Genomic DNA, 14985 nt, shown 5'->3' on the forward strand with positions numbered 1-14985 from the left:
TGATTCTTTGCTAGAGATTGCTGCATAACTTCTTGCAGCATGTCTTCTTTGCTTTTTCGCAGCTTCTTCCGAAGGTTTTGTAGTCTCTCAGCCAGTGATAACACGGACAGCCGAGATCTCAAGGTTGCATCTGTAAAGGCAAAATGCAACACTTAACAAAGGCAGCATTGTTTATACCAGACAGAGTTATTCCCTCACAGTAACAGTCTTCACAATAGCATAATTTTCCCATACCAAAGAGAGCACACACAACCCACGGGAGCCCCGAAATGGTGAGTAAGGGGGACTGGTTCAGGATTGTACTGGGGTTTCTGCATGTTGGGGAAAGCAAACAGTCGCAGGGGACATGTACACTGAACACTATCCCAACATTTTCCACAGGAGGTTATCCTGGAAGATATCTCACTGCTGCGGGTCACCTGGGAAGCATGAGAGGGTCTTCTACTGTAATGCGAATCCTGCCCTGGCCTTTATGCAGCTTGCCTGTGTCTTGCAATGGTCCCCCCATCCCTCACGGCACAGTGGCGTGGCTGCGTTAGCCTAACTGGAACAAGGATCACAGTTGCTCTCCCAATAAACTTGCGCAAGCGCATTGCCCACGCTCTGGCTGAAACTTCTGAAGAGATTACCGAGGCCGATTACCGCAACATGATAGACCATATCAATGTGCTGTTCTGCATCTAGGCATGCATGCATGCAGCCCTAACCCTCCCTCCTCTCCTGAAACATTTCCATCCTGAAAATAAAAGCTGCTTACCAGGAACCCGTTCCTCTGTTTGTCCTCCACCAAGTACCGGCTGCTGCGAATGGCTACCTTCCTCCTGGCTTGAGAAGAGCTCCTGGCTGCATGCCTCCTGGGACTTCGGGGTGTCTCCCCCCACCCCAGTACCCTCATTCTCGCTTTTCTCCTCCTCCTCCTCCCCCCCCCCGCTCTGAAGTGTCCATGGTGGTCCTCGGAGTGGAGGTGGGGTCACCCCCAAGTATTGCATCCAGCTCTTTGTAAAAAAGGCAGGTCATGGGGGCAGTGCTGGAGAGGCGGTTTCCCTCACGTGCTTTGCAGTAGGACTCCGCAGGTCCTTCACTTTAACCCTGCACTGCAGCGTGTCCCGGTCATGGTCCCTTTCCATCATGGCCTTTGATACCTGCCAAAAGGTATTGTAATTCCCACGGCTGGAGCGCAGCTGGGACTGCACAGCTTCCTCCCCCCAAACACTGATGACGTCCAGCAACTCGCCATTGCTCCATGCTGGGGCTCATTTGCCACATGGAGGCACGGTCACCTGGAAAGATTCACTGATTGCACTCCACACCTGGCTGAGTAAACAGGAAGGGGATTTTTTAAATTCCCGGGGCATTTAAAGGGCGGGTCTGACAGTTGGTCACCTGAGGCCAGGGCAGTAGAGTGTTAAATGATGAGCAGAGTGGCTGAACAGGCATTCTGGGATACCTCCGAATACCTCTGGAGGCCAATAAGAGTACTTTTGGTGGCCACACTGGCGGAGCAGCACTGCATCAGCAGCGCCATAGTCATTATTTCTCAGGTCGAGGTGGAATACAGCCAGCACTGTAGCCAGGGAGATACAGCACTATATGTACCTAGCAAGTGTGGATGGTGAGTGAGTAGCAGTGCTGTAAAGTCACCACCAGCGCTGCAACTCTCCAGTGTAGCCAAGCCCATAGATACATTTGTGGTAAAAACAAGAAGTTCATTTAACAAAGAACAGAGTTTCAAGAAGAAGCAGATATAATTAATGGAAACAAATGGTTGCATATATATTTAAAAAAAAATATCACAACATGTTCACATCCTCCAGCAAGTGACCTGTGCCCCATGCTGCAGAGGAAGCCAAAAAAAAAAAACCGCCAGGGTCTCTGACAATCTGCCCTGGAGGAAAATACCTTCCTGACCCCAAATATGGCAAGCAGCTAAACCCTGAGCATATGGGCAAGACTCACCAGCCAGACACCCAGGAAAGAATTCTCTGTAGTAATTCAGATCCCACCCCATCTAACATCCCATGACAGGCCTTTGGGTATATTTACTGCTAATAGGTCAAAGATCAATTAATTGCCAAAATTAGGCTATCCTATCATACCATTCTTTCCATAAACTTATCAAGCTTAGTCTTGAAGCCAGATATGTCTTTTGTGCTCCTCTTGGAAGGTTGTTCCAGAACTTTACTCCTCTGATGGTTAGAAACCTTTGTTGAATTTCAAGTCTAAACTTCCTGATGGCCAGTTTATATCCATTCGTTCTTGTGTCCACATTGGTGCTGAGCTTAAATAATTCCTCTCCTTCCCTGGTATTTATCCCTCTGATATATTTATAGGGAGCAATCATATCTCCCCTCAGACTTCTTTTGGTTAGGCTAAACAAGCCGAGCTCTTTGAGTCTCCTTTCATAAGACAGGTTTTCCATTCCCAGATCATCCTAACATCATGGCAACCTTGCCATGTCTAACTCATCTTACTTTAAAAACACATGTATACACAAAATCCAGTTTTTGCTTTTGTTTTTATTTAATACAGAAGCATCTGTACACACCACACTTTTTTTTAAAAGACAAGCTTTTAATGCCGCAGCAAAGTAATATATGATAAGATTATACACATTTATTTAATGCATGAGCAAAATATAGGAAATGGTTACACAGACTTTATTTTACAATGCATCTTAATTTTTTGGACCCTTTAGGGTAAGGAGCTGGCATGTAAAAAAAAAGTTTTATAATCCATGTTATGAACCCTGCTACGCACTGATGGGCCAATTTTGGCTGCCACCTCATTTGACAGGTTTACCAGCAAGGCCACTGTGTCAGATGTCTCTGCAACCTCCCTGATCATTTTAACATCAGTTACAGTTTCAGTGGTCATATTATGCTTTTTCAGTTTCTAGCCTTTGGCTATAATTATATTTAGAAGCAGGATCACATTCAGTTTAGAAGAAATATGTCTAATCTGGTGAAATACTTCTGAGCGACCCCAAAAAATACAGGGGTGACTAAATGGGGTGGGTTCATTTACCACGCAGGCTGCACAGTTTTCCAAAAGTTGTTTTTTTCAAGCAGTGGTAAATGGTTTTTACTACAATGGCCCTAATAATATTGGCCATAACATCATTTTCGCAGTTCTGCTGGTCATCCTCCTTACTTTTTACAGACTTTCTTTAAATCTTGCTTCATGCAAAAACAGGTGCATATCACGGTTATTCTTCTCAAAGGACGCCTCTCTTTATCCTCTTTATCCTCTGAAGAGGTCTGTCAAAAACAGAGAAAAACAATGTAACTTCTTTGTTGCAATCATTTAAAAATAAAAAAGGCCTCCTGTTTACTTGTGCTACCTCAGTTGTACCCTCATCTGATTCTGAATCATCATCCCCAACGAACCGTTGGCCCCAGTGGCACCTTCCTGTTATTAAACACAAACATATAGCCATATTAACCCCCTTATATATGCTTATATTTATATTTCTTTCAAGATTCTCTAAGTAGCTTTTACCTCATGTTCTTTTGGGTCTACATTTGACAATCACTGGCTGTGTCATTTGATTCTGAATCAGCACACGCAGGGGCTGTCGGTCATCGTTTCAGCAACCTATTAAGCACAAATGTATAGTGACGCTTAACCAGTGGCTTACATAGATCTATTTTCTTTTCTTTTAAATATAAGCAGCTTTTACCTCATCATGCGCTTCTGTTGCTTTGCCAGTAGCAACGTTGCCATCTTTCCAGGACTCAGGGTCTATCGATTGGTTCTCAACATCGCTATCCACCGATGGTCCCTCGGTTGGCATGTCCTCATATGAAGGTTCTTCTTCCATTCCTACCTATTATAAACAACAATATTTAACCATCAATATTTTTAAAACATTTGTAATTTTTCATTAATCTTTTATAAAAAGGGTCTTACCTCTGCCTTCGAGCCTGCTTCCTCCAAAGCTGGCAACATTTTTTTTCGCACTTTATCTTTTTTTTCTTTTACCAAGGGCTGTGGCTCCATAAAGTCTTCTTGTTTCTTTGGTTCACTTTCAGGATGAAATATGGGGTCAGTAACGGTCCCGTCTCATTAGCAAAATAAGTGCAAACGGGTCTTCTCTTCTGAACACGCTCTGGTGCACTCAGAGATAGTGCCAGGTTTTTGGCGTCTGTAGGTGTCTTGTACATGCACATGTCTTTGTGTCTGGGATCTCGGTTTTAAAACTCCGCTCACAAAAATAATGGTTTATGCACCTGGCCAAATGCTCGTTGGTTAGAGTTTTTCAAATAACTCACCCCACAATAGTCCATTTCTAAAAGGCTTTTGTTGAACCAATCCTGTAGTTCGAGATTTTAAACATATGCATTCTGTGACCTAGCTGTAAAACAGCCTCTGATTGGTCCACCAAAAGGCGAGGCTAGCTCTCCAGGAGCGTGGCCCAAGCCAGCTATCATTTCACTATCAGCAGTGGTCGGGTAGGATGTTTTGCTCTGCATGTGTTCAGCAACACAAACACTCTTTTCTTGAATAACCTGCCCTTTACCAAGAGCTCTCCTTACTCAATCACATCAAAATAACCTCTCTTTCCCTTTTTTCTCTAAACCTTACCCAAACTCTCTCACTCTAGTCATTCAATCTTTTCCTCTAAATGTATCCAAGCACACACACACACATACACACCCCAATTCCCCTATTCAAACACACACACACACACACATTTCAAAATGGCCAGTGACACCAAACTTCGGAGCCAACAGAAACAGGGTGGGAGGACGGGACAAAAGCCCCAAATTGGCCATGGAAACCTGTCAAAAATGAATGGTGATGAATACTATCAAGGGATATACTACTTCTATCAGCCTAACAAGAAGATCTGCAGCCTCATGTGATGTTGGCTTTTTTTTTCAGTCTTGGGGAGGAGGGAGAAATCAATGGGGAATCCAGGGGCTGGGACCCTAAGTCCTGCCCCACAGGCCTCATAATACTAATAGAGCTCATCCAAGCCCACTTCTGTGATAACTCCAAAGCATTCCTTATCATGTTTAAGTGGGTAGCACAATGGCCCCCTGAACACTAAGCCATATTGCTAGCCCCACATTTGACCAGTCTGGACCAGCCCAGGCCACCTAGCAGGGGCTTGACTCTACAACCATTCAAGATAAACTTTGGGTCAAGGCAGTCATGTAGGAAACTCATCGCTGCTGCTTTCATGAAGAATAGTATCCCCGAGGAGGCCAGCCCCAGCTCAGAGGTTAAGGAGCCATTTCTGGTGCTGGCTAAAACCAGAGACCCAGACTCATGTGCAGGTAGCAGAACTCATCCTAGTTGAACTATCCATATGCTCCCTGTTGGGAGCAGGGGTTGGGTGCTGAAGCATCAACCCGAGACATTGGTGGAAGCAATCTGCCTAACTGAGACCTATATGGCTGCTGATTGTCCTCCAGAGATGCCAGGAGGTAACCAGCCAGAGTTCTGGAATAGTCTGAATTTAGGGCCAGATGAGATGAAGGAGCCTCCCCAAGCTTTTCCGCCAAGGCCTGTGTCATAACTTTAGTCCCAGATTTGGACCTTAGCGTCCAAAATATGGGGGTTAGCATGAAAACCTCCAAGCTTAGTAACCAGCTTGGACCTGGTACTTGCTGCCACCACCCAAAAAATTAGAGTGTTTTGGGGCACTCTGGTCCCCCTGAAAAACCTTCCCTGGGGACCCCAAGACCCAAATCCCTTGAGTCTCACAACAAAGGGAAATAATCCTTTTTCCCTTCCCCCCTCCAGGGTGCTCCTGGAGAGATACACAGACACAAGCTCTGTGAATCCAAACAGAGTGACTCCCCCTCTCCGTTCCCAGTCCTGGAAACAAAAGCCTTTCCTCTTCACCCAGAGGGAATGCAAAATCAGGCTAGCAAATCCAACACACACGATCTCCCCTGATTTCTTCCTCCCACCAATTCCCTGGTGAGTACAGACTCAATTTCCCTGAAATTTCCCAGAAAGAAAACTCCAACAGGTCTCAAAAGAAAGCTTTATATAAAAAGGAAGAAAAATACATACAAATGGTCTCTCTGTATTAAGGTGACAAAATACAGGGTCGATGGCTTAAAGAATATTGAATAAACAGCCTTATTCAAAAGAATACAAATCAAAGCACTCCAGCACTTATATTCACGCAAATACCAAAGAAAAGAAACCATATAACTTACTATCTGATCTCTTTGTTCTTACACTTAGAAACAGAAGACTAGAAAGCAGAAACTACTTCTCCAAAGCTCAGTGAAAGCAGGCAGACAGAAAACAAAGACTCAGACACAAACTTCCCTCCACCCAGAGTTGAAAAAAATTTGGTTTCCTGATTGGTCCTTTGGTCAGGTGCTTCAGGTGAAAGAGACATTAACTCTTAGCTATTTGTTTATGACACGCCCCCCAAATTGCAGACAGTGGGGAAGCTTACTGGCGGCGATTTTCTTCTAGAACTTTAAAATTTAATTTAAGATTACTACAACACATGCACCTTTACATATACTACTAAGTATATAACTAACAGACTTTTACATTTTAAGAACACTTTTTAACTACTGAATTTTGGGAAACTTTTATGGGAGAGAGCATTAGCAACTTTGTTAGAAGCTTTTGTGATGTGTTGAATTTTAAAATTAAAATTTTGGAGAGCTAAACTTTAACGAAGAAGTTTTTTGTTGTTTTTCTTGGCAGTATGAAGCCACTTTAGCGCAGCATGGTTAGTTTGTAGTTGGAACCGCCATTTTTAAACATATGGGCGTAGCTTTTTTAGGGTGTACACAATGGCATAGCATTGCTTTTTACTGACTGACCAGTGACTTTTTTTTTTAGACAGTTTTTTGCTGAGAAACACGACAGGATGGAAGTTGTGATCTGTTGCTTTTTGCATGAGCAGTGCTTTTATACCACGCTTTGATGCATTCGTGGTTACTAGGAATGGTTTGTTAAAATTCGGGGCCCTGAGCACAGGGTGAGACATGAGCGTTGCCTTAAGTTGAGTAAAGGCCTTTTGACACTCATCAGTTTACTTAACTGCATTTGGCTGGGTCTTTTTGGTCAGGTCGGTCAGTGGGGCAGCGATTTGGCTGTAGTGTGGTACAAATCGCCTGTAGTATCCGGCCAAGCCTAAGAAGGATTGGACCTGTTTTTTTGACCTTGGGACAGGCCACTTTTGGATAGCATTCACCTTGGCCTGTAGGGGGTTTATGGTTTCTTGACCCACCTGGTGCCTCAGGTAAGTCACTCTCTTTTGGCCTATTTGACACTTTTTGGCCTTAACAGTTAGTCCGGCCTGCCTGATGCGCTGAAAGACCTTTTCCAGATGTAGTAGGTGTTCGGGCCAGGAGTCTGAAAAAATGGCCACATCATTGAGGTAGGCAACTGCAAATTCTTCCAGTCCAGCTAGTAGACCATCTACCAGCCTCTGGAAGGTGGCGGGTGCATTTCGAAGGCCGAAAGGAAGGACATTGAATTCATACACCCCCGCATGGGTGACGAATGCTGACCTCTTCTTGGCAGGTTCATCTAGTGGTACTTGCCAGTACCCCTTGGTTAAGTCTATTGTAGAGATGAACTGGGCACGTCCAAACTTCTTCAATAGCTCATCGGTGCGTGGCATTGGATAGTTGTTCGGACGAGTTACAGCATTTAGCTTACGGTAGTCCACGCAAAAGCGTATTTTCCCATCTGGTTTGGGTACCAGAACCACTGGAGATGCCCATGCACTGGTAGATGAGCGGATTATACCCATCTGTAGCATGTTCTGGATTTTCCGTTCTATAGCAGCTTGGGCATGAGGAGACACCCAGTAGGGTGGGGTTCTGATTGGGTGAGCATTACCTGTATTAATGGAGTGGTATGCCCGTTCAGTCCGTCCTGGGGTGGCTGAGAACAATGGGCCGAAGCTAGTGCACAGCTCCTTGATTTGTCGCCGCTGCAGACGTTCCAGGGTGGTTGAGAGGTTCACCTCTTCCACGCCACCGTCTTTTTTCCTGTCGTAGTAGACACCGTTAGGCCACTGAGTATCATCTTCCTGGACTGTAAACTGACAAACCTGTAAATCTCTGGAATAGAAAGGCTTGAGAGAATTAACATGGTACACTTTAGGCTTTAGTGAGGAATTGGGAAATGCTATGAGGTAGTTTACAGTTCCCAGGCGCTCTTGGACCGTGAATGGCCCTTCCCATGATGCTTCCATCTTATGGGCCTGTTGCGCCTTCAAGACCATAACCTGGTCTCCTACCTTGAAGGAACGTTCTCTGGCATGTCTGTCATACCAGGCCTTTTGCTTTTCTTGAGCATCCTTTAGGTTTTCTTTAGCAAGGGCTAAAGAGTGTTGGAGGGTGCTTTGAAGGTTGCTTACAAAGTCCAGAATGTTAGTTCCTGGAGAAGGCGTAAACCCCTCCCATTGCTGCTTTACCAACTGTAATGGTCCCTTAACCTCGTGTCCATACACAAGTTGAAATGGCGAAAACCCTAAACTGGGACGTGGTACAGCCCTGTAGGCAAACAGCAACTGCTGCAACACTAGGTCCCAATTATTGGAGAATTTGTTGATGAATTTTTGTATCATGGCCCCCAAAGTTCCATTGAACCTTTCCACCAGGCCATTGGTTTGATGGTGGTACGGGGTGGCAACCAAGTGATTCACCCCATGAGTTTCCCACAGTTTTTCCATGGTCCCTGCCAGGAAATTAGACCCTGAATCTGTAAGGATGTCGGAGGGCCAATCTACCCTGGCAAAGATGTCTGTTAGGGCCAGGCACACAGTGTTAGCCCTGGTGTTGCCTAGAGCTACTGCTTCCGGCCATCGGGTAGCAAAGTCCACTAAAGTCAGTACGTACTGCTTTCCTCTGGGTGTTTTTTTTTTTGGGAAAGGACCCAGAATATCCACAGCTACTCGCTGAAATGGGACCTCAATTATGGGGAGTGGCTGGAGAGGGGCCTTGACCTGGTCTTGAGGCTTTCCCACTTTTTGGCATACCTCACAAGACCGGACATACTTGGCAACGTTCTTGCCCATCCCCTCCCAGTGGAAGGACTTCCCCAACCGGTCCTTGGTTCTGTTCACCCCAGCATGGCCACTGGGATGATCATGGGCTAAGCTTAAGAGCTTCCCCCAGTACTTAGTTGGAACCACCAACTGTTTTTGCGGCTGCCATTCTTCCCGGTGTCCATCAGAAAGAATTTCCTTGTATAAAAGTCCTTGGTCTATAACAAACCGGGATCGATTAGAAGAGCTGAGAGGCGGTGGGGTGCTCCGTGCCACCGCCCAAGCTTTCTGAAGGCTGTCATCTGCTTCCTGCTCAGGCTGGAACTGTTCCCTTGAGGCTGGGGTTACCAGTTCTTCCTCAGACTCTGGACATGGGCTTGGTCCCTCTGGAAGCGATGTAGGTGATGGGGTTGTTTCCGTTGCTGGTGAATCGCTCTCCGCTGGTGCACCTGAGGGTATTTCAGGCTCTGGCTGAGCCTTTTGGGTATGGCTGTCTGTTGTTTCTGCCAGTTTTGGCTCGCTGGCCCCTTCTGGCATTGAGTTTGAAGATGGGGTTGCAATTGCTGGTGCTGGTTGCTGTTCCAGTTCCGGGCCTGGGACTGGAGGTGCTGTGGCTGTTTCAGTGGTTGGCCTGGAATCCGGGTCCACTACCTCTGTCTGGGTCTCTGGTAACACAGACGGGGCCTCTGTGGATGGCTCAGGAACAGGAATAGGTCTGGAAGCTTGCCTGGTTTGGCTACATGTAACCATTCCCACTCTCTTGGCCCACCTCACCTGGTTGGCCAAGTCTTCCCCCAGTAGCATGGGGATAGGATAATTGTCATAGACTGCAAAAGTCCACATTCCTGACCAGCCTTTGTACTGGACAGGCAGTTGAGCTGTAGGCAAGTCTACAGCTTGTGACATGAAGGGGTAAATCGTAACTTTGGCCTTTGGGTTGATGAATTTGGGGTCAACGAAGGATTGGTGGATAGCTGACACTTGTGCCCCCATGTCTCTCGACGCAGTAACCTTCTTTCCGCCCACTCTCAACTTTTCCCTTCGCTCCAAGGGTATTTGAGAGGCATCTGGGCTTGGGGATCTTTGGTGTGATGGTGGTGTAATGAATTGCACTCGCATGGTGTTTTTTGGACAGTTGGCCTTGATATGTCCCAGTTCATTACACTTAAAGCATCTTCCATCGGATGGGTCACTGGGCCGAGGTGAGTTACTGGAGACTGGTGAGGTGGAAGAGTAGGGCGTCTGTGGCTTTATTTGGGTTGTATGTGGGGTCTTTGGCTGTCCTCGGTTGTAGGGTTTATGGTCGGTGTGCCCCCTGGGGTATTCGTTCCCCTTGACAGTAGCTTTCTTGCTTTCTGCCACTTCCATCCATTTGGCTCCAATCTTCCCCGCCTCAGCGAGATCTTTGGGTTTTCCATGTTGTATGTACCGTGTGATGTCTTCAGGAACAACATCCAAGAACTGCTCCATTTGTATGAGGAGGTGCAGTTCTTCCAAGGTTTGAACGTTGTGTCCTGTTATCCAGGCCTCATAGTTTTTTGCAACGTAGTAGGCGTGTTTGGGAAATGACACATCTGGTTTCCACTTTTGGGTTCTGAAGCGCCGACGGGCATGATCTGGGGTTATCCCCATTCTGTATTTGGCCTTGGTTTGAAAAAGTTTATAGTCATTCATTTGCTGCTTAGACATTTCAGCTGCCACCTCTGCTAAAGGTCCACTGAGCTGTGACCTCAATTCTACCATGTACTGGTCTTCGGGGATGCTGTACCCAAGACAGGCTCTTTCAAAATTTTCCAAGAAGGCCTGGGTGTCATCACCTGCCTTGTAGGTGGGAAATTTCCTGTGCTGTGGAGCAATAATTGGCGCCGGGTTGTTAGGGTTGGCTGGCACATGCAGCCCAGCTTTTGCCAAGTCCAGTTCATGTTTTCTCTGTTTTTCCTTCTCTTCATACTCTTTTTATTGTTTTTTCCATTTCTTTTTGTTGTTTTTCCATGTCTCGGTGGTGGGCCACCTCTTTTTCTTCTAGTTTTCTTTTGTGTGCTGCCTCTTTGGCTGCCTGTTCTCTTTGGTAGGCTGCCTCTCTTTCTCTCTCTCTTATTTCCATCTCTGTTTGTTTTATTTCCAGTTGTTGCCTGTGTTCACCTTCTCTGACTTGAACTTCGGCCTCAATTTTTGCCTTAGAAGTCATGGTTCCTGTTTTCTTGTGTTGGGGTGCCCTCCAGTGTTTATCTTCTGAACTGCAGGCTCTGTTGCCTCCTGGGGTCTGCCTAGCAACCGGGGTTTTGCCCTTTGTTTTCAATGTAAAGCAAACCAGAAAAACCACTTTATTTGCATGTATATAGTGCTGGTAATGACTCTCAATGGGAGTGCTATTGTGTGACAAAAGACTCTTAATAGCACCTTAATGGTTTCTTGCTTATTATGCAAGCCACAAACTGCCAGAGAGAGCAGAAAAAAAAATTCTCTCTGGTTCCCTTTTAAAACCACACTGTTTCTCTCTGCTAAAAAGGCCTTAGCAGAGAAAAGAAAAATATAATATTCCTACTGGCTTCTGGATTTTGTCTATCCCGTAACCGCTGCACACCATGTCATAACTTTAGTCCCAGATTTGGACCTTAGCGTCCAAAATATGGGGGTTAGCATGAAAACCTCCAAGCTTAGTTACCAGCTTGGACCTGGTACTTGCTGCCACCACCCAAAAAATTAGAGTGTTTTGGGGCACTCTGGTCCCCCTGAAAACCCTTCCCTGGGGACCCCAAGACCCAAATCCCTTGAGTCTCACAACAAAGGGAAATAATCCTTTTTCCCTTCCCCCCTCCATGTGCTCCTGGAGAGATACACAGACACAAGCTCTGTGAATCCAAACAGAGTGACTCCCCCTCTCCGTTCCCAGTCATGGAAACAAAAGCACTTTCCTATTCACCCAGAGGGAATGCAGAATCAGGCTAGCAAATCCAACACACACAGATCTCCCCCTGATTTCTTCCTCCCACCAATTCCCTGGTGAGTACAGACTCAATTTCCCTGAAGTCAGAAAGAAAACTCCAACAGGTCTCAAAAAGAAAGCTTTATATAAAAAGGAAGAAAAATACATACAAATGGTCTCTCTGTATTAAGGTGACAAAATACAGGGTCGATGGCTTAAAAGAATATTGAATAAACAGCCTTATTCAAAAAGAATACAAATCAAAGCACTCCAGCACTTATATTCATGCAAATACCAAAGAAAAGAAACCATATAACTTACTATCTGATCTCTTTGTCCTTACACTTAGAAACAGAAGATTAGAAAGCAGAAACTACTTCTCCAAAGCTCAGAGAAGGCAGGCAGACAGAAAACAAAAACCTCAGACACAAAATTCCCTCCACCCAAAGTTGAAAAAATCTGGTTTCCTGATTGGTCCTCTGGTCAGGTGCTTCAGGTGAAAGAGACATTAACCCTTAGCTATCTGTTTATGACAGCCTGCAAGAGGTACATTAAGGTCCCAGACACTGAACAGAGATGACCAAAAAGTTGGGACAACCTAGGGCTGAACCCATAAGGTCAGATCATAAGCAAATCCAACTCCACTGGTGGGGGAGGAAGACACGCAATTGGGAAAGCTTCACTCAGGACATGAGACAGACCTCTCATCCAACCCCAGGGGTCTGTTTTCACATGGACTGTCAGGACATCTATGGTGATATTGGCTCTCTGTGGGCTGTAAACACGGATGGCAGAAACTCAGGCATGGGAAAGAAGCCTTGCCAAGCTGGTTGTACAGTCTGGGTAGGACATCACAGCCCTCACACACTCAGGGGGCAGCCAGGCCCTAGTCAGAGCAGTTAGTTGATCATGGGGGCAACACAGGGGAAATTATTCTTCTGCAGTGCATACACAGAGATGTGAGTCCCTGCCCTACTAGGAGGTACAACTATCTATGGGGAAAACACACTAGGGCTCTCTGTGTGCAGCTAGCCTCACCTCTGGCCTGTCCAATCATTCTGGGGAGAGACTGGGAACACCTGGCACAGGTTCAGAAAGAATGGGGAGGCTGGCTACCTGATGGAACAGCCCTTGGTTAAACAGAAGAGCTCTCAGAAGCTGCAAACATGACAGAGATAGGAAAGAAGAGGACCCTGGCTAGGGGACTTCTGACCAGGTCAGGGGATCTTCAACTTCCTATACCTCTGATGGTCCAGGAACTACATGCTGCTGGAGGCCTACATTCTAGCCTGATACCCATTTAATCCAAGAGCAGCAAGCTGATTGGATGCTAAGCCAGGTCTATGATCAACTGACACTTGTGAATGGAGAAGTGGTAGGTCGCCAGTAGCTGAGGCCGGGGCTGCAATTTGAGGTCAGGGAGAACAGATTTACCATCCTGAGGGAGGTAAACATTCAACCCCTGGTCCCCAGCAGAGACACAAAGTAGATCCTTTTGGCCTGAACAGCTGCTGTAAAGGGGCATGCAGGATTGTTTTGTTAGAAGTCAGTGACACAGATATATTAATACTATCCTATTTTATTTACCAAGGATATCCAAAAAGTTCTGCTTCCCTGAACACACTAGAAACCAACAGTAGCAGGCAGTTTTCTTGCTCAGACCCCTCCCACTGAAGTCTGCCCCTCCAGTGAGCTGGGTACCCAAGAAGCCATGTCTCTCTTCTTTCTTTCAGGGTCAGAATATTCACAACTAATTCTCTGGTTTTCTCCTTCCAACACACACCCTGAAACCAATATCTTAGCTCCTAGATTTGCAGCCAGGGAAATCTCTTTTGATTTACCTGGGTTAGCTCTGCTAAGGTCTTGCCTTGTGGCTCAGGTGGGAGTCTCCACTGTCCACAGCCATTTCATTAATTAAGTAAAATCCAATTATTTGTGTCTGGTTGGTGATGCTAGTGACCAAACAAAATTCTCAGAAGCTTTCTTGAGTCACCACTAGTTTTGTACACTCAGCAGCTGACCTCCCAGTGATCTGCCACACTCCCCTGTCAAGCCCCTCACTAGTCACCTCTCCTACAATGTTGCTTCCATAATAACATTCCAAAGGTTAATTTCATCTCAATACCCAATTTGACCAAAGTAAATTAGTTTCTGCCAGTTTCACTAAAGAAAATGCTTCATTACTCCTTCTATGGTGCCTAAAGGAGAGGGTTTGTCACTGCCCAGGCTTGCTTTCAGCTACTGGTATCCCTCCTCCCACAGTTGAGAAGGTGTTATGGTGAGTCTGCCTCAGTTTCCCTTTGTTCAGCTCATCAACATTTAGCCCCATCTCTGGTAGTTCCTTGTTGTGACTCCAGCCTTCTAGCCAGCTCATTAGTAGCCTTTCCCCTCTTCAGGGGTAACATATCTGCTGAGTCAGCAAGCCAATAACCCTAGTAAAGAGTCAACACCTCAGGTATCTTGCAGTTCAGACCCCTCTTCTGGGATTGGGAGGGGAATCTAGTCTCACCCATTTCTCTGGGTTCTAGTCCAGGGACCCTGTGTGAAGCAACTAGAATCACTTTCTTCCCATTCCCTTATTACTTCCTACCATGCTGCTCTTGTAGGCTATCTCTCAGACTCACACTATGTGATCCTCTTACTCTGGATGTCCAAATACCCAAGTGGCTTCCCAGCAGTGACCCTGCTCTTAGTAGTTCCTCCACCTCTCTTGCAGCTCTTTCTGCCCTGCAGCCTTTTTATCTTCCCATCTATTGCAGAGCCACCAATCAGCCCCAGATGAGTAGGCAGCGGGTTTCTCTGTTAACCCTTTAGCAGTCAGGATAGTATGGGGTTTGTACACCCTATGACAGGCACACATTAGCTTTAAGAAGGCCTGGAATATCTTTGGAACAAAGACACTCCCCTCCCCGATCCAAAAGGAATCCTACAAAAAGTGTAAACTTGGATGAATTGCTAAGGAGGAGTACAACAGACTAGCGCAAGCACATAGGGACAAAGTCAGAAATGCTAAGGCACAAAATGAGTTATACTTGACAAGAAGCATAAACGGAAAAAAGATGTACTTTACATACAT

Source organism: Gopherus evgoodei, chromosome 8 (genome assembly GCF_007399415.2).
Source record: "Gopherus evgoodei ecotype Sinaloan lineage chromosome 8, rGopEvg1_v1.p, whole genome shotgun sequence".
NCBI lineage: Eukaryota > Metazoa > Chordata > Testudines > Testudinidae > Gopherus > Gopherus evgoodei.